The sequence below is a fragment of the Nomascus leucogenys genome, chromosome 15 (assembly GCF_006542625.1).
Source record: "Nomascus leucogenys isolate Asia chromosome 15, Asia_NLE_v1, whole genome shotgun sequence".
Classification (NCBI taxonomy): Eukaryota; Metazoa; Chordata; class Mammalia; order Primates; family Hylobatidae; genus Nomascus; species Nomascus leucogenys.
The window spans coordinates 73,059,158-73,076,882 of NC_044395.1; the positions used below are offsets into that span (position 1 = coordinate 73,059,158).

At 49.1% G+C, this 17,725-nt stretch overlaps 1 protein-coding gene across 13 annotated transcripts in view; it reads left to right on the forward strand.

Moving 5' to 3' along the window:
* Positions 1–3,085: 3,085 nt before the first annotated feature.
* MICAL2 (microtubule associated monooxygenase, calponin and LIM domain containing 2) overlaps positions 3,086–17,725 on the forward strand; it is a 153,403-nt gene continuing 138,763 nt past the window's right edge. For all 13 annotated transcript variants that reach the window (XR_004026024.1, XM_030794535.1, XM_030794541.1 and 10 more), the window contains exon 1: positions 3,086–3,250. The gene's annotated coding sequence lies outside the window, so the exon portion shown is untranslated. The remainder of the gene's footprint in view (positions 3,251–17,725) is intronic.

The window sequence follows — 17,725 nt, forward strand, 5'->3', positions numbered from 1 at the left end:
ATTACAGGTGTGTGCCACCACCCCCAGCTAATTTTTGTATTTTTGGTAGAGACAGAGTTTCACCATGTTGGCCATGCTGGTCTTGAACTCCTGACCTCAAGTGACCCACCCACTTCAGCTTTCCAAAGTGCTGGGATTACAGGCATGAGCCACCACACCTGGCCTCTTCTTTTCTTTCATCTGCTAGGTAAGGGATTAGATAAATATTCCTCTAAAGTTTGCCCTAACTTTAGATCTTTCATTTGAAGAGCTGCGTTGTATAACTCCTAGACATAGTCACAGCCCAGCAGGACATCCCATGGTGACTGCTTAGTCTAGAGGAAGGTGAGTTGTAACATCCTTAACCCATTCCTCTTCACCCTCCAGGAAGATGGTCAGCAAGGGTGGCTTGTGTGAGGTGGTGAGTGGCTCTGGCCACTGGCTCAAGAAGTCCCCAGGTTTATCTCCCTCCATGCAGTTAGCCCTTCTCATTTCCCAGATTGCCCTGCATCCAAGGAAAAGCTCACCTCTCAGCCCTCAGATGCACTCACCTAGCAAGAGTATTTCTTATCTGAGCCCTCTGAGTTAAAAAGATTGGGAGTAGGGTAGGGGAGAGGAGACAGAGGTTCTCGGAATGCATTGGTAAGTTCTAATTTTTAAGTTGCTTGAACTTCTGTGCTGAGCAATGCTATCTTTGTTAAACTTGGTTGGCCCACAGTGTTCCTGAAATAGCATTAAGCTTGTTTTAATCTGAAGGGAGAATGTTGTGCTATTGGTAAGGTGATAAAACTATTAAAAAAAGAGTAATAAAGAATACAGCTCCCACAGCATTGTGGTTTTCTTTTCTTCTTCTTCTTCTTCTTCTTCTTCTTCTTCTTCTTCTTCTTCTTCTTCTTCTTCTTCTTCTTCTTTCTTCTTCTTCTTCTCTTCTTCTTCTTCTTTCTCCTTCTCCTTCTCCTCCTCTTCTTCTTCTTCCTCTTCTTCTTCTTCCTCTTTTTTTTTTTTGAGATGGAGTCTCACTGTACGAGCAATTCTCCTGCCTCTGCCCCCTGAGTAGCTGGGATTATAGGCATGTGCCATGATGCCCAGATCATTTTTTGTGTTTTTAGTAGAGACAGGGTTTCACCATGTTGGCCAGGCTGGTCTTGAACTCCTGACCTCAGGTGATCCACCCATCTCTGCCTCCCAAAGTGCTGGGATTACAGGCCTGAGCCACCATGTCTGGCCAGCATTGTGTACTTCTTATTATTTATCTGTTGCATTATAAGTTACATGAGTGCAGGAACCACATTTGGTTTGCAGTAGGGTTTGCTAAATGAATGAATGACTCTGTCTCCATCTCTATCCACAACATAGGTGTCTCAGGTCCAGGCCAATAGCAAGAGGCTTTATGTCCAGTGCAGTCAAGGTGGGGACAGATGTAACACTGCTTCCTGAAGCTCCTCACTGCCTTGGGTTTTCTATATCACTCTTCTAAATAAGGTAGGGCCAGGCCAGTGGAGTCTCCTCTCCCTTACAGTGCCCTGGCCTGAGCTTGACAGACTGTTTGGATAGCATGGGACTGGGTCAGGCCTAGAGCAGCTCTTTCAGAGTTAGACTTGACCTGTCAAGTATGCTAGAGGCATGGGCAGTGCTGTAGAGGCCCCAGCACATAGTGGTTAGGCATGTAGATTCTGGAACCAGATCTGGCTCAAATCCAGACTCTGATACTTACTAACCATGTGATGTTGACCAGTTGCTTTGCCTCACTGGTCTCAGTTTCCACATCTGTGAAATGGGATGATGATACAATACATACCTGTCAAGCCAGGCTTAAATGAGATCACATGTGAAGGGCACTCCCCAGGGTGGCATTACAGGCAGATTTCCATCAGAGTGGAGTGCTGGCCCTCTGAGAGTACAAGCTGACTGGGCCTTGCAAACTGGGCAAGAACAGCTTTTGCTGGAAAGTTCATCTATAGGAAGTTGATTGAATTCTGAAGAGAGAGCTAAGAGAGCTGCCAGGTAGGCCAATCCCTGGTAAACACCAAAGGGCTGAGAGTAGGATCACATGGCAAGAAGTAGAGCAGAGAAAAAAAAAATAATAAGCTGCAGGTTTGGGGAGGCAAACTGTTCTGTTTGCACTTGTCTGGCAAGGGAACATGCTGTCTCCTGGAGGTGGTCTTGTGCTGGGGAAATTCCAGCAGCCTGGAGCCGCAATACTGTTTCTCACTGCTCAAGCCTGCCTGTTTTCCTCTGCCTAGGTAGCTCAGTTCCAAGAACACTTATTGATGCTTACACTAGGCCAAGCCCTGTGATGGGCCCTGGGTTCCAGAGGTGAGTCAGACGTGGTTCCTGCCCATGGAGATCCCCATTTCATGATAACTGCTACAAGAGCCGTTTAAACACAAGGTGTTTTACAGTAGTTATAGTCTACAGAGTGCTTCCGATTGCTCACTAGGCCACACTCCATTCACACTATGTTGTCTGTGAATGTTGCTCTCTGGAGCTGTGGGGGGTAAGGGTAACCCGGGAAGGTGGGCAGAGAAGAGATTAAGATAGGGATCTGACAGCCAAAGATAGAGGGTGTTCAGGTGATCTGACCAAGGTAACACAGGCAGTCTGCACCACCGCCCCCTTCCCACTAGCTTTAGCCTAAGCAAGGCCAGGTGAAGGGAAGATCCTATTAGCTAGCAAGGAGGTTTGCGGAAGCTCAGGGTGGTCAAGGAGCCAAGCAAAGAGGGAGGTCCACAGGACGTACACAGTCGGTACTAGAAGTGCCATGCTGCTCCCCCATGTCCAAAAGGGGATGCGGTGGCTTGCCTTCCAGCTGCCTAGACCAAGAAGCGTGAGGCCCAGCCCCTCGCCGCTCCCTTGATACCCGCATACCAACACCGGGGGTTTCATCTCGCAGCGCCACCACACCCCACTCCCAGCAGCCCTCCCCTGGTCTCCGACCTGCGCGGGTCAGAGTGGGAGCGCCCGGCCACTCCCTGCGTTCTGGGCCGGGCTACAGCCCACGTGCGCCGGCGGCAGCGGCGGTGACAGCCGGCCTCACGGGGGCGGGGCGGGCTCCGTGCTGTCCTGTTATTGGCCGTGCCGCTGTCGGGGGCGTTCCCCAGCCCGGTCCACCGCGCGGCGCAGAACCGCAGGCGCTCGGCTGGCTAAGCCTGCGCGGGGCCGCCTCGCTCGCTCCCAGCTCCGTCAGTGGCCCGCGGGGCCCGATCGCTGAGCCCGCGGCCAGGGCCGAGGCAGGCGCTGACCCGGGGCCGGGCAGCCCGCACGACTTTCGGTAAGGCGGGGGCGGCGCTGGCCTCCGGGTGGGGAGGGAGGGCGGGCGGGCGCGTGTGGGGACCGTGCCAGCCCCGGCTGTACTCTGCGCCGTGTCCAACGCCCGGGAGGGTCAGGTGCGGCCGCAGCATCCCCCGCCTCAAACCCACCCGGCGGGGCGCACAGTGAGCAGGTGGCGCTGCGGGGAAGCCCGGGGCAGCCCTGGCCGGCCTCTGAACCAATTAGAACGCAATAAAAGCCTCCCACCGGCACGCCGAACTACCTCTTACTCCGCCCCGCAACACCCAAACCCTGCAGTTCCAAGCCTAGAAAATCGCAAGCGCCAAAACGGGGTGAGGGTGACGCGCCTGCAGTGCCGCCTGTCACCGGGCAGAAGACCATCCCCAAACTTCCCAGGACTGGGGCTCCGAGCCTTGCACGCCCCGTTCCAGCTCTTCACTGGGCGCTCTTTTCCCCCTCCCTTGTCCCCTCCCTCTTTAGTAACAGGAAGTTAAGTTGGGCCAAATGTCAGTGGCCTGGCCGGCCGCGGGCTAGAGCGGAGTCGGGATGGGGTCGTGGCAGTGGTCCGAGGGGCCGCGGCACTGTCCGCTCTGCATCGCGTCGCCCGCATCCCCAGTAGCCCGCACTCGCTCCAGGCCCAGGAGCACCCCCGCGGGGTGTCCGCGGCGCCCGCCTTGTAGGGGCCTGGCTGGCCCCGGGGAGAGGTGGGATCTTGCCCACAGCGTCTAAGCCGCTGCCGGGCCAGACGGGGCAGGTGGGGTTAATTTTACTCACCGCCAGCCTCACTGGCAGAACGGGGCAGGTGGGGTTAATTTTACTCACCGCCAGCCTCACTGGCAGAGCTGGGAACGGCCTTTACTGGATGGGGATGAGGGGATGTGGAAACCAGAGTAGTGTGTCTCCTTTCACATTGTTTATTCTGAGGCCTGGGTTCTTAAAGAGGAAAGACCTTTTATTTGGGAACCTGTAGGGCTCCACCAGGCCTACGGCACTGTGCTGGCTCTCTTGCTGTAATTGTAGCCTGTTAACTACAGTCTACAATGATTTTGGTGAAGGATGAAGTCACTAGCCAGGCCCCTTGTGGGCTGGTCCCACGGGAGAAAAGCCAGAGGCGAATTGGCCCTCCAACGTTTGTGCCAGGTTCCCTGACACCTGCACTTACTCTGTGCTGCTCCACCTCCCCAGTGGCAGTCGACCCAACAGGTGGGCCTCTGGTCTCCAGGGCAGTCCTGTGCAATGCCCTGGAGACTCTAATACAGTAAGAACTCACTTTCTTCATGCAGAGAGAAGACGGATTTATTAAGTGCCTACTGGGCAACAGGTCCTGTCTTGTGGCACTTTTGCAGCCAATTTCATGGTTATTCTCCAAAAACGCTGAGAGTTTTGCCCTCCCCATTTTAGAGATGGGGAAAGAGGCTCAGGTATGGTAGGTGCCCAAGGTCACACAACAAGTGTCTGAGCCGGGTCCTGGCCCTGTCAGTGTAAGTCCAGTGCTCCTGTTTCATGGCTGTGGGAAGTGGTGTGCTGTGTGCGGGACCATGGCCCCACAGCGTGCTGACTAGAGCCTTCCAGCCTCTGAAAAGATGCTCTGCACCAGGATTTCAGGGGATGCTTCTTTGGCAAAACAGTTGAAGTGACCCAGGTTAGCCAAGTTGTTCAACCTGCAAACCCCTTATCCTCCCGCTAGTCAAGAGTAGTGGATAGTGTTGGCCAGATTGCTATGGGGAGAAAATGGGTGCTATTTTGGAAGGAAGCCTGCTTCTACCATTGACCTGGCCTTACCTCTGAGAAGCTGGCTTCTGGTATAGTCTAGGAGGACTGTGTTAGCTGAAATAACCTCTACCTTAGGACTGACTCTAGTTTCGTGGGGCTTTTGGTGGGTGGGGGGGCAGGTGTTGGGGTGTAGTGTTATGGTTGTGGGGTAATCGAAATCCAGTTGGAACATACCTCTATAAAAACATGACATCACTTTTATCTCCACCCCCTTCTTCCTTTAGGCCTAGGGCTCTGGCTTTCTGCTCATCCCCTCTTTCAAAAGAAAATTATGATAAGTCATGATTTTCATGACTTATTTTCATGATGTCCTGAAAACTGATACCAATCAATTATACTTTAGTATAAATCAGCTTTTAAGAACTATGCCTGGTTGTGGCTGTGGCCATTGGAGGCCCATTCCCAGGCTGCAAGGAGCAGCCATATGATCCCAGATTCCTCCTCTGCCTATAATTGGGATATGTTTCTATTCTCTCCACCCACACCTGGGTTTGCCTCCCAGCCATGGGCCTGCCCCCTTTGCTTCCCACTGCTAAAGTGTAGAGGTCTTGTCTTCTTGGTGGAAGCCTTGGATCTGGCAGGACGGGACGTGGTATGGGTAAAAGAATAACTTAGTTAAACATGGCTGATCCTAGATGTCCTCTGAGGGCTAATAGTCTCTATTCTTTAAAGAGTCAGAGAAGAGAATACTGTTCATCATGCTGAGATGTTTCATTCTTTACATCATTCTATTGTTTCATTCCGCCTCTAAAGAAGTAAGTGGGGTTAACTGCGTTTTACAGATGAGGAAGCTGAGACCCAGAAAGGTTACAACTTGGCCGGGTGTGGTGGCTCATGCCTGTAAAACCAGCACTTTGGAGGCTGAGGTAGGAGGATCGTGTGAGGCCAGGAGTTCAAGGCCACCTTGGGCAACATAGCAAGCCTGCTGTCTTTAGTAACAACAGCAACAAAAAAGGTTACAAGTTGCCTGCATCACACAGCATGTATGAGTGAGGTTTCAGTGTGGAGAATTAAATGCCATGGGAAGCAGGAAAAGCCTGTGGCTGTCTCTGCACCCTGGAGGCTTGGCAGGCACAGCTCCTCTGCTGCGCAGTCATCTCCCTTATCCGTGGTTTCACCTTTCGAGGTTTCGGTTACAGTCAGCCATGGTCTGAAAATATTATAGTATTTTGAGAGAGACGGAGACCACATTCACATAGCTTGTATTATAGTGTATTGTTATAATTGTTCGATTTTATCATTAATGTTGTAATCTCTTAATGTACCTCATTTGTAAAGAAAACTTAATCGCTCCTGAATGTATAGGAAAAAACAGCATATATAGGGTTTGGTACTATGCAAGGTTTCAGGTATCTACTGGGGGTCTTGGGATGTATCTCCCTGAGATGAGGGGGGCTACAGTACTTACCCTTTCTCGCCCTATATTGTAATTATTTATGAACATGCCTTCTTACCTCACTATGAAATGGCATTTAAAACACTCATAAACTTGGCAGATTTATTTTCTGGTTTCGCAAATCCTCTGTGCTCTTTGCTCTGTATCTCCTTAGCCTTTATGCGAGCTATGTCCATGAGGGTATCTACCAGGATGTATTGCAGTCCTCTCTCAAAAATATTACAAACATTTTCACATATACAAAATCATAATAGCATAATCAGCCCCACATACTTATTACCCAGCTTCCACAGTTATTGAGATTATGCCTGGGTGGCTTCCTCTCTCTCTTTTTCTCCCTTTCCGTCTGAAAGGAATATTTATTCCTGAGATATTTTAAAGCAAATGTCTAATGTCATGTCATTTTGCCTCTATATAATCCAGTATACAACTCTTTTAAAAAGGACGTTGTCTTACATAACCACACTTCACTACGGCACGTAACAGAATTAACTGTGCTTCTTCGACATCACCTGTCCACATGCAGATATCCTTGATTGTGTCAGAAATGACCTTTAGAGTTGGTTTGTTCGAATGAGGATCCAGTCTGTATGCCACATTAGGCTATTGGTCCTTTTATGCCTGGTTTTAGTTTAGAGAAGAACCCCCTCTTTAGCCATTACCCTCTGTATTAACTGCCCATCTCCCCCACTACACAGGGAGCCCCTTAAGACGAGCCCACTTCTTGGCTGTGCTGGATCCTCAGCACTGAGCGCCGTGTCTGGGACACGCAGAGGCTCCATAAGCATTTGTCCAGTTGTGTCATAGCCACTCAGGAAATGTGCTTTGAATTAATGAACCCAGTCATGGATTTGTGTGGCTACCAGTGCATGTGCTTAGATAAGAGGTTTTAAAAAAATGACTTGCTTACGTATGGACGTTTCCTCAGCACGCGTCAGTCTGTAAACATCCTAAAATAATAGAAGAACTATCTGCTGCTCCCCCTCACTGTGCTGGTTTGTGGTGGGGAGCCGAGGCAGCTGCATTTGTGCCTTGATCAGCAACCGGCCTCCACAGGTCACATGTGGGGCTGATGGAGACTGAGGTCACTTCTGTCCAAGCTTTGAATTCTGCCACAGGAATGACCATGTTACGACCCAGAAACTCGGCCCTGGGCTTGGTGGAGACCACTCACCTTTTCTTCTTCCTTCTCTCTCTGGACAGTGCTGCTTCTCCTGTGCCTTCCAGAGCCTTCTCTAACCTGCCTTACTCTTGGGCAAGTTGTGGCACCTTCTTCAAATCACTATTCATCCACAACTGGGGCAGGTCGTGATGGAAAATAAGTGTTTATAACCTTCAAGTGTCTTGTCTGAATTTGTTCTATAGAGTTAGTACTACCACTGGCACCTTTGTGGGTGACCTAATGAAGGAGACCGGAGGCTCAGGAGGGCAGGAGAAGATGTACCTGCGTCTCTTGGTAATGGACTTAACACCTGGTTCTTTCACCAGATGTCCTTAGGGGTGCTGGACACCTTGATAGGCATCTTTTACCCAGATGGGTAATGGCCCTTCCCTGCAAACAGCCCTCATCATGAAGACATAGTTTATTTGGGGCTTTTTTTCCTTTTTAACACAGATGGGCTTTTAATTTTTATTTTTTATTTTTAGTAGAGACAAAGTCTTGCTATGTTGCCCAGGCTGGTCTCAAACTCCTGAGCTCAAGTAACTCGCCTGCCTTGGCCTTCCAAAGTACTGGGATCACAGGTATGAACCACTATGCCTGGCCCAGCCTTTTGCACTAGGAGAAAATCTAACAAAATTTTAAGTCTTCTGACTCTGGATGGCAGTGCTAGAGTTGATTTTTTCCTTTATCTTTTGCTTTTTAGTACTTTTTTCCAAAATTTTTGTAGGACAAGTATTTTATTTTTAGAATGGAAAATCCAAATATTTATTTTCTTAAAAAAGAAGACTTCTTTCAACCAATTTGAAGTAGGTAGACAAAATTATACATGTATTTGGAACGGTTATACATGCAGATAAAGCCCCAGCACTCTTGGGATTTCGAAATTTGCTTGGGTCATTTTCACGATGAACATATCCTGACTTCCTAAAAGTTAGAAAATACTACCCTCTTTCCCTTTCCTTTTTTTTTTTTTTTTTTTTTTTGAGATGGAGTCTCACTCTGTCGCCCAGGCTGGAGTGCAGTGGGGCCATCTCGGCTCACTGCAAGCTCTGCCTCCCAGGTTCATGCCATTCTCCTGCCTCAGCCTCCCGAGTAGCTGGGACTACAGGCGCCCGCCACCATGCCCAGCTAATTTTTTTTGTATTTTTAGTAGAGACGGGGTTCACCATGTTAGCCAGGATGATCTCCATCTCCTGACCTTGTGATCCACCTGCCTCAGCCTCCCAAAGTGCTGGGATTACAAGCGTGAGCCACCGCGCCCAGCCCCTCTTTCCCTTTCTACTTCCTCCTTTGCTATCCCCCAGATGAAATATTTCTAATGTTAGGCTCTTGATTTTGATTTTTTTTTTTTTTATTCAGGAAGTTTGAGTCCTCAGGAGAAGACAACATGACACAGAGTGCTAAGACAAGGCAGGGCAAAGTTCCACGCTCCAGTGGCCTGTATTGTCCTCTCAGGAAAGTGCCCGATGGCCAAACACCCTGCTCCCTCACTTTGGGGTGCCTGGACTCCTCCCTCCCTACACCCTCCCCAAAGGTAGACAGCATGGCTGGCCTGGGCTGATAAGGCTTCCTCTTCCTAAAACATCGATCACGTGGCCTCAGAAATTCAGAGCCGATGGGAGTGATAGGTGACTCTGGCCCTCTGTTCATGAACAAACTTTCATTGCAGGATTGGGCCAACCACGGGGTCTGATTTGGAGATGCTTCCCTTCTCTGTCAGCTGGTCATGTCTCAAATGAAGAGCCTTTTGTGATGACCATGTGTGGAATAGTGTCTGAAGTACCACTGCACTGTACCTGTCTTTGCATCTAAACATCACTACCATCATCACAGGACAAACTGCCCATCTCAGTGGTGTCTGGCAGTGAGCTGTGTGTATGTGGATAGTGCTGGTGTTTTTAGGGTTGAAATTTTTAGTTCTTTATTTGAGCTAATGTTTCTCTCCCCTGAGGGTCAGGGTAATTTCCCTGCCTTCCTCTTTCTCTCAAATCCCCACCTGCCAGTGGCTGTCCTGATACCTTGTGGCACCTGCATTCCTTCCAAGGCTTGGTTAGATTTCTTTTGATGAGTTACAGAGGTAAGGGCAGGCAGAAGAACCGGAGCTGTGCTTCCTGCTGGTTTGGGGCTCAGGTTTTTCTCCTTTGTTGGGTGGGAGAGGATGTCTAGTGCAGATGTTCTTTCTGTTGGCAGCAAGAGGAGGGCAGCAAGGGGTTGGACGGTGGTCCCTGGCCCCTGAGCCACCGCAAAAGCAGGTTTCTGGGACATCTCCAGACCCAAGGTCTTGACGCATACAGCCTGGAAGCCCAGCACATGCCGGAGACACGAGTAGGAGTCTAAGAACACCCTGTTCTGGCCTTGCTGCAGCAGTACCAACATGTCAAGGTGCAGAAACTACTTCTTTGCTCCCATGACTCTGAATGGCTGGCCCTGGCCACTTATCTGAATACTGACTTATCTGGTGAAGCTTTGCAGGATCTGAGTATATAGTGTGTTGGAGCTAGGATAATGAAGGGTAGGGGAGAATGAAGAAGCAACTCTCACTAACAAGAGCTGCCCTCTGAAACAGAGTGGGCCCAGGGTCTGCCAGGGGCTTGGTTGTTGAGCCCTCATTGGACAACTGTTCATCCAAAAGGAGCAGAATGGGGGTTGGGTGCTGTGTGTAGAGTCTGTGGCTGCTGTCAAGTCAGCTCCATGTATCAGGGCAGCCAGGCTTTGTACAATCTGATGCAAAGGTAATAAGATCAAGATCTCCTTGCTTGTAGGAAGGAGGTGTCTGATGGCTAAATGAAAGGAAAACAGAATAGAGAAACACACAGGGGGATTTCCGACCTCTTTCCAGACCCTCAGGGAGAGGATTCACTCAGTCTTTTTCATCAAGGAATGTCCCGTGAGACTCGTGCAGTTGGAGCCTTGGGGACCATGGGGTCCATGTCGGGAGAGCTTCCCGGCCACATGCCTGGAGTTGCCACACATTACTGTTGTGAAGGAGGAGGAGGAGGAAGCACTGTGTGAAATTTCAGGCTTCTTCTGGATTCCAGTTTTGCCCCAACCAGAGGACCTAGAAGGTCTTGCTTGGGTGTGTTGGTTATCTTGTATCTTGGGCTTTCTTAAAAGTGACTTACCCACACATACATACATATATGTGTGGTACTCATCCCACACATACATAGATGCATAGGACTTAACCTTCACACACACACATAGATGCATGGTAAGATATTCACTCAGTACAAAGGAAATTGAATGAAAAGTACATCTCCCTTCTTTCCCTGTCCTCCAGCCCTCAGTTCTTACCTCTTTGGCAGCTGTTGTCCCAGCCCCCTGTGGATCCTTCCAGACATAGTCTAGGCATGTCCTGGTGCCTGTTCCCCTTCTGCTTTTCCTGTGGCCTGCTGAAGAAGTGACCAGGATATAAAGAGACAGGGCCCACAGGGCTGCAGAGACTTGGCCATTGTCTCATTTGGCCAAGGCCTAACAATTGCCCCTTCCACCCTACTTTGCCAGCTCTCTCCTTTAGGAATCCTCCTGTGTTCGATTTGGGGGTTCAAAGAGCCTGGAATCTGAGAATGAACCTCAGTGGCATGCTGTGGATGCAGGTGATATAGGCAAAAACAAAAAGCACTAAGACAGACCTGGGCTCAAATCCGAGCCATGTGGCCTTGGGCAAGTTAATGAATCCTAGTATTTTAGTCTGCATAAAGGAGGTAATTATACCTGTTACAAGAGCTTGATCTGGAGATGAAATTAAAATATTTGTGAAGTACCTTGCCTGGATATGCACTCCAAAATGTCAGGGTTTTTGTTGTTGTTGTTGTTTTGTTTTTTCACATTTAACGAGTGACCCATTGCCAGAATGAATGACACCGGTATAGAATCCTCTGGATGGCTTTCTGAAAATCCTCTAGGTGGGTTCCTGAGCTTTTCTTTCCCTGCAGAAGGCAGCCAGTTCTCCATTTTCTACCAAGTTGAGTTGGCCCCACTACTTTCTCCTCCTGTGGGGAGCCAACCTCCATCCTTCCCAGCCACTGGATACCTCCTCCTCCTGTGGGGAGCCAACCTCCATCCTTCCCAGCCACTGGATACCTCCTCCTCCTGTGGGGAGCCAACCTCCATCCTTCTCAGCCACTGGATACCACCTCCTCCTCTGCCCTTGACCCCTGAACCCTCCTCTCCGTTTCCCTGGGTTCTGGGTTCCCCCCTCCTCCCCTCGTGAACAGGATGCTGCCTGCTGCCTGGAGAGTGCTGTGGGCTGTTTATGGCTGCTCTCTGGGGTGTTTATGTTGTATCTCTTCAGAAGCTCCTAGCAGATGTCTGTTTATTGCTGAAACTTCATCTACAGCATGAGAGGAGAGAGGCTATTTTTAAAGATCTTTAATTGGCATGGCTGCACAATACAGCTTAGATTGCCTCCAAGTTTAATTCTTCATCGCTCTTATGCTCTATCCATTATGAAACCCTTCAAATCCAGCCTGAGAGACCTTATATGTCCTGATTTTAGAGCAGCACTTAAATTTAGCAGACAGTTGTAATCTCTAAAAAAGGTAGGCCAAGGAGGTGAAGGCAACTGGCTGTCTTTTGTCCAGGCCGAGACAGATGGCATGAATGAGAGCATAGAATGCAACACCCTTCCCCCACTTCTGCCCATTCTTTCCACCTGCAGTTGTTGAGGCCCGCCCTCATAGGCTGCCTGCGGATTGGCTGGGAGATCTCTAGCTCTCCCTTTCCCTTTGGACTCAGGTGGGGCTTGAGACGACGAGAGAGTGGGGTAGTTTCAAATGGCACTGACCTCCCAGGAGGGAGGAGGCCACAGAGGCCATGAGTCACAGAGCCTTGGGATGTCAGGTTGGATGGGCCTCATGGGATCATCTAGTTCTCATCCTGGCCACCTTGTTTTACCTATGGAGAAACTGACACTCGGATGCTTCCTGATGCTGAGTGGACAGGGAGGTGTGTTTCTTGCTCAAGGTCACCCAGCCGGGTCAGAGTCAGGTCTCTTTTCCATCTACCATTTCCCACCAGGCTGTGGTCCTTGATCAGTCTAAGGCAGCTGTGCTTACAGTTGGCTGCGTTTACTGAAGGACAGAGCCTCATCCTCCCTTTCTAAAATCTCCCACATTCTTTGAATTTATGCTGTGTATGCTTGTAGCACTGGCTGGTCTCAGTCCCAAGATCTTTTCTTATCATAAACACCTCCCCCAGAGACTTGGGGCTTAGAATTCCCACCTTTGTTCCTAGCCCTTGTCTGCAGAGGCACTTTGTTAAAAATACAGAATTTAACTGGGAAGGACCATATGTTGACAGAGATGAGTTTATCTTTGATTAGCTGTCAGCCAAGGGCTGAACCTTAAGAGGATGGGGCATAGGACGAGTCAGCTGGGAACAGGAGGAGGAGGAAATCCTGAGAGACGGCAAATAGGGTGCTGGGGGCATCAACAGCCATAGGCCCAGGCTCACAGCTCACAGTGTGCAGCTGCTGGGCTAGAGTCCCTGTGATGACTGGTGGAAGCTGCCTGCTCTTCTAACTCATGGAGGGAGGTGCATTAGACAAGCTCACCTGTGGCTGAACACCAAGACACAGTATGGAATGTCCACAGAGTCCCACAGTAGGGGAACCAGGGGAGGCTTCCTGGAGGAGGTGGAGTTTGTAGATTGAGAAGGGTATTGGAAGATAGGTATGATTTCCATAGGCAGAGATGGGCAGAGGTAATGGCACAAAGAGATGTAGAAAAGTGAGGGCACAGTCAGAGTACCATGTGGTAGAAACATGAGGGCTGCCTAGAGAAGCTGAGGCTGGAATCAGGCTGCTCTGAGGCATGGAGAGCCCTGAGTTCTGGGGGCAATGTGGGTGTGGACTGAACTCAGCAGACTGTAGGAAGCTGTCAGAGAGGGATAGTCAGAGTCATCCTTCAGGGCACTGCCCTCCGTTCATGGGAGGGGCACACTGCCAGACAGCTGCCATTCCCCTGGACTGAGGAGGGCTGTGGGGAACACAGGGTCGGGGGCAGTAAGGCTGGGCCCCCAAAAAGACTTTGTCTGTATCCTGGCTTTTGACCCACAACCTTCTTTGTGAAGGGAGTCTGCATGCAAAGTGTTGTCTTTGGTTTATCAGGAGGGCAGCCCTTTTTGGAACTCCTGGTTAGGGTCTTAGGATATGGGACATCTGTCACTTTCTGCAGCTTGTACCCCCAAGTGTGGCTGTCTGAGCTTTGGTGGCTCTTGACTCTGTGTAGCAAACAGCATCTGCTTCACTTTCACCACCTCGCTGCAGGCTAAGCCCTTCACACAGATCCTTCTCCTGACTCAAGGTCAATTTGAGGGGAATAAATAGGGTAGTCGAGGTGCTGAGCTCCTCTGGGGGCTACTCCTGGAGCAGGAGCAGGAGTTCCCTGTCTGTGTGTGAGGGAGGCAGCAAAGCTGGGGTGGTGCAGGAACCCAGCTGACCACCTCCTTCAAAGAAAGCGCCTTTGGAAGAATTGGCTCTGTAGGAGTCAGCGGCTCTCAGAGCATTTGTACCATCATCTGGAATGATGCTGATTCTCTCCTCTGCACAGCCTCACAATCACCTGAATATCCCCTTCAAGTGCATCCTGCCCTGGGTTTCCTGTGTGCACATTGAGTTTCCTTCTCTAGTTGAGGAGAGGGTTTGCAGATCTGGCAAACCTGGAGCTGGACTGAATGGCCTGGGCAGGTGGAGCAGGTAGGGGGTTGGTTGCCTCCCAGCCCTCTGGCCATCGTGGCCACAGGGAGGTGGATAAAGGCTGAGCTCTGCTTCCGCCTGCTCCCATGTTAACCTGGCAGATGGGAGGCACCACAACCTGGTGCATTTTCAGCTTTGACATTTGAGCGGGGCTGGCACCTGTTCTTTACCATGTATGTCTCAGGGACACTTTTGCTTTATGTGGTGGAATAAATTGTTCCTGCAAGCAGCAAATGTAATGAGTTTAGTGCTATTGATGGGAGGTATTGATGGGATTTGGGGTGGGGCACTGAAATTGGCTTGCTTTCTTTTTTGTCCTAGGATCAGTGCTACCCATATGAGAACAAGCTGATTTGTTCACTGATTGATAAATTGATCGCTCAGTGCATTCATTCTCTCAACCAAGATTTTTGGAGTACTCTCAATTTGAAGCATGCTGTCACAGACGGACCATGGGTTTTCAGTCACTGTAAACATTGGACAAGCCACACACATACTATCGCTGAACCTTGGGTTTGTCCTCTGTAAAATGGGAGTGATGCTACTTACCTCACGGGGAGGTTGTGGGGATTAAATGGGGTAGTGGGCATAGCACACCTCTCATGGTGCCTGGCACATAGTGGCATGCAGGTGGCCTCTTCCCCTCTGGCTCATTCCTGAATTGGCCCACAGGAGTCTTGGAGTACAGATGCGGGCAGGGTTCCTTGTTGCTGCAGGCCTCTCATTCGGTACTGGCCCCTAAGTGCCTTTTACCTTTAATAACTTGTAATTTTTTTTTAAAGACAGAGTCTCGCTTTGTCACCCAGGCTGCAGTGTAGTGCGATCCTGGCTCACTGCAACTTCTGCCTCCCAGGTTCAAGCAATTCTCCTGCCTCAGCCTCCCGAGTAGCTGGGATTACAGGCATGTGTCACCACGCCTGGCTAATTTTTGTATTTTTAGTAGAGACAAAGTTTCTCCATGTTGGCTGGGCTGATCTCAACCTCCTGACCTCAAGTGATCTGCCTGCCTCAGCTTCCCAAAGTGCTGGGATTACAGGAGTGAGCCACCACACCTGGCCTACCTTTCATGACTTTTTAAAGGGAATGGCTCAGTCAAAGCACCTGTGTGTGCAGTGAAGAAAGATGGGACGCCTTTCACTTTCTAGTGAGAAGATCTCATAAACCTTGGAACTGCAGGTCTGGGAGAGCCTTATCATCAACCCCACTGGATGCTTGATCACTCCACAGTGGTGGTTTAGCCTGAGTTTATAGGTTGGAGGTGATCCATCCTGTCTTTGAACTCCTCCTCCTGATGGCTTCCTATAGCTTCTGGCATTTGGTCCCAGTTCTTCCTCTTGGGTGCCATGGAGAGTAGGTCTAATCTGTCTACCGCCCAATAGCTCTTCAGAAATTTTTTTTTTAAATCAAATCTCTAACACCATCAACTGAAAGATATACCATTATTTCATGTACCCCCAAGAAAGAAAAAGAGCTGCCAATTAAACTGTGGCACAATGCTTTGCCATTGCTTAAAATTTTTATTCTATATCTTCTGAATTTTTTAAGATTTTAGACATACTTTTATTTATTTTATATCAGTCTTGCATATATACAAAAGTAAATTGGTTAAGGCATTTCTAAAACTTTGCTTTCAGAATCTAACTCTTCTGAATCACTTTTTGACTTAGATTCATCAATGTCCATGTTTTTCTGACTCATTGTTCTCTTCTAGTCAAGTGGGGATGTATTTCTTCATCTCTCTTGTCCCTGGAATTTTTTCCAGCTGCTGACACCCATTATGTCAGTTCTGGTGTTTTCTTGATTTTACCAGAAGGCATCAATGAAAGTTTTTTTGTTAACAACCAGGACTTCATTCCTTCCTTAAATGGTCCTTAAAAGTGTTGGCTCCTGAAATGTTTTAGATCATGGTTGTTCAGATATGCCACCAGGAATGAGTCAAATTTCCATATGTGAGGCAGTGACAGCTATGCCACAGCTGCATCCCGGGAGAGATTGTTAGGTGTCGGGGGGTTTTAAGACACATTCTGCTTTCAGACATTTTATAATGGGAAAAATACATTTCTAATCAGTGAAATATGTTATTTAAAGACAGCCCTCTGTTTCTCTCCTGCGTCTTCTTCCAGATTAACAACCCACAGTGTGGGTTCAGGATTTTTACCTTCTTTGTGATTTTCCTCTGAACATGCCCTAGTTTGTTCAGATCTTTTTATACAGCGAAGGCAGTGTCCAGACCATATATTGTATTTATGGTATGAAGACAGCAGAAGAAGGGAACTATCACCTCCTAGTTCAGGACATTCTGCTTCTCTTAATGCAGCCCAAGACTCTATGAGCTTTGCTGGCAGCAGCATCACATCATGAACATTACTGCTGACCAGGTCTTTTTAACATGTGCTGTTGCTAAGCTGCTTCTCCCCTGTCCTAAACTTGTGTGGCTTTAGAATTTAAAGGCAGAGCCTCCTATTTTGCTTCTGCCTGATTCAGAATGATCATTCCTGTTAAGTTTCAACTTGTTAAATTCAGTGCAGCCCTGTTCCATTGATCAGAATCCTATTTAAGTATGCCTCCCACAGCATCACCCAAGTCATGATAAATGCTTATCGAAGGGACCCCTCTGTCACACTCCTGGAGACCTCCCCTCAGTGGACTTCCGATCTTTGACCGGCTTACTTTGGGAAGAGTGATTGAAGCCGCCCCTAGCCTAGTCTCTGCCCTTTTGCTTCTCTGACCTAAGACGCCTTTCTGAAGCTAGATAGGCCATGTCCATTGCAGTTCTGCATCTACTATCAAGTGCTTCATCAAAAAGGACATGAATAGCCTTAACGTTATGTGTTCTCAGCAAATTGAGGGCTCCCAGGTTGCTTTCAGCTGTTCCTGGGCTGCTCCCCAGAGATTGCACCAGGCAGCTTAGCATCTCATCTGTGAACGTTTTCAGTGCTCTGGGAGGTCACTTTCCCGGGCTACGGGACTTGAAGTCATTGCAAATGTCTAAATATCCTTTTTAAAAAACAAAACAAAAAAACTAAACCCCTATCTCCTCTCTGCTGTTTATTCCAGTGTTGGTTCTTTGCTCCCCTGTCCTGGTCTCAATTGTTTGGCTGGAGTTGCATTCGGAGTCCAAGTCATTAACTTCCTCCGTCTCGCATCTAGCAGCTCTTCTGATCTCCCAGCCACTTGAAGTCTGTGTTCTTCTGAGTCTCCAGCACCAACTTCCCCTTCTTGGTCTTTTGCTAATTTCACAGGAAATGATTGTTTTTCCTCCACAATTCCTGAGTCCTCCTGGTCACTAACCCATTCCATCACTGTCGTGGGAATTAGGGAACTAGGTTAGTCCCTGTTTCTATGGACACATCCTCTCTTTTCTAGACAATGAAACTCTCTGCAAGGCCAGGCTTAGCCTTTAGCCACTGGGGCTTCCTGCGCTCTCAGGGTGTCTGATCTCAGCCCC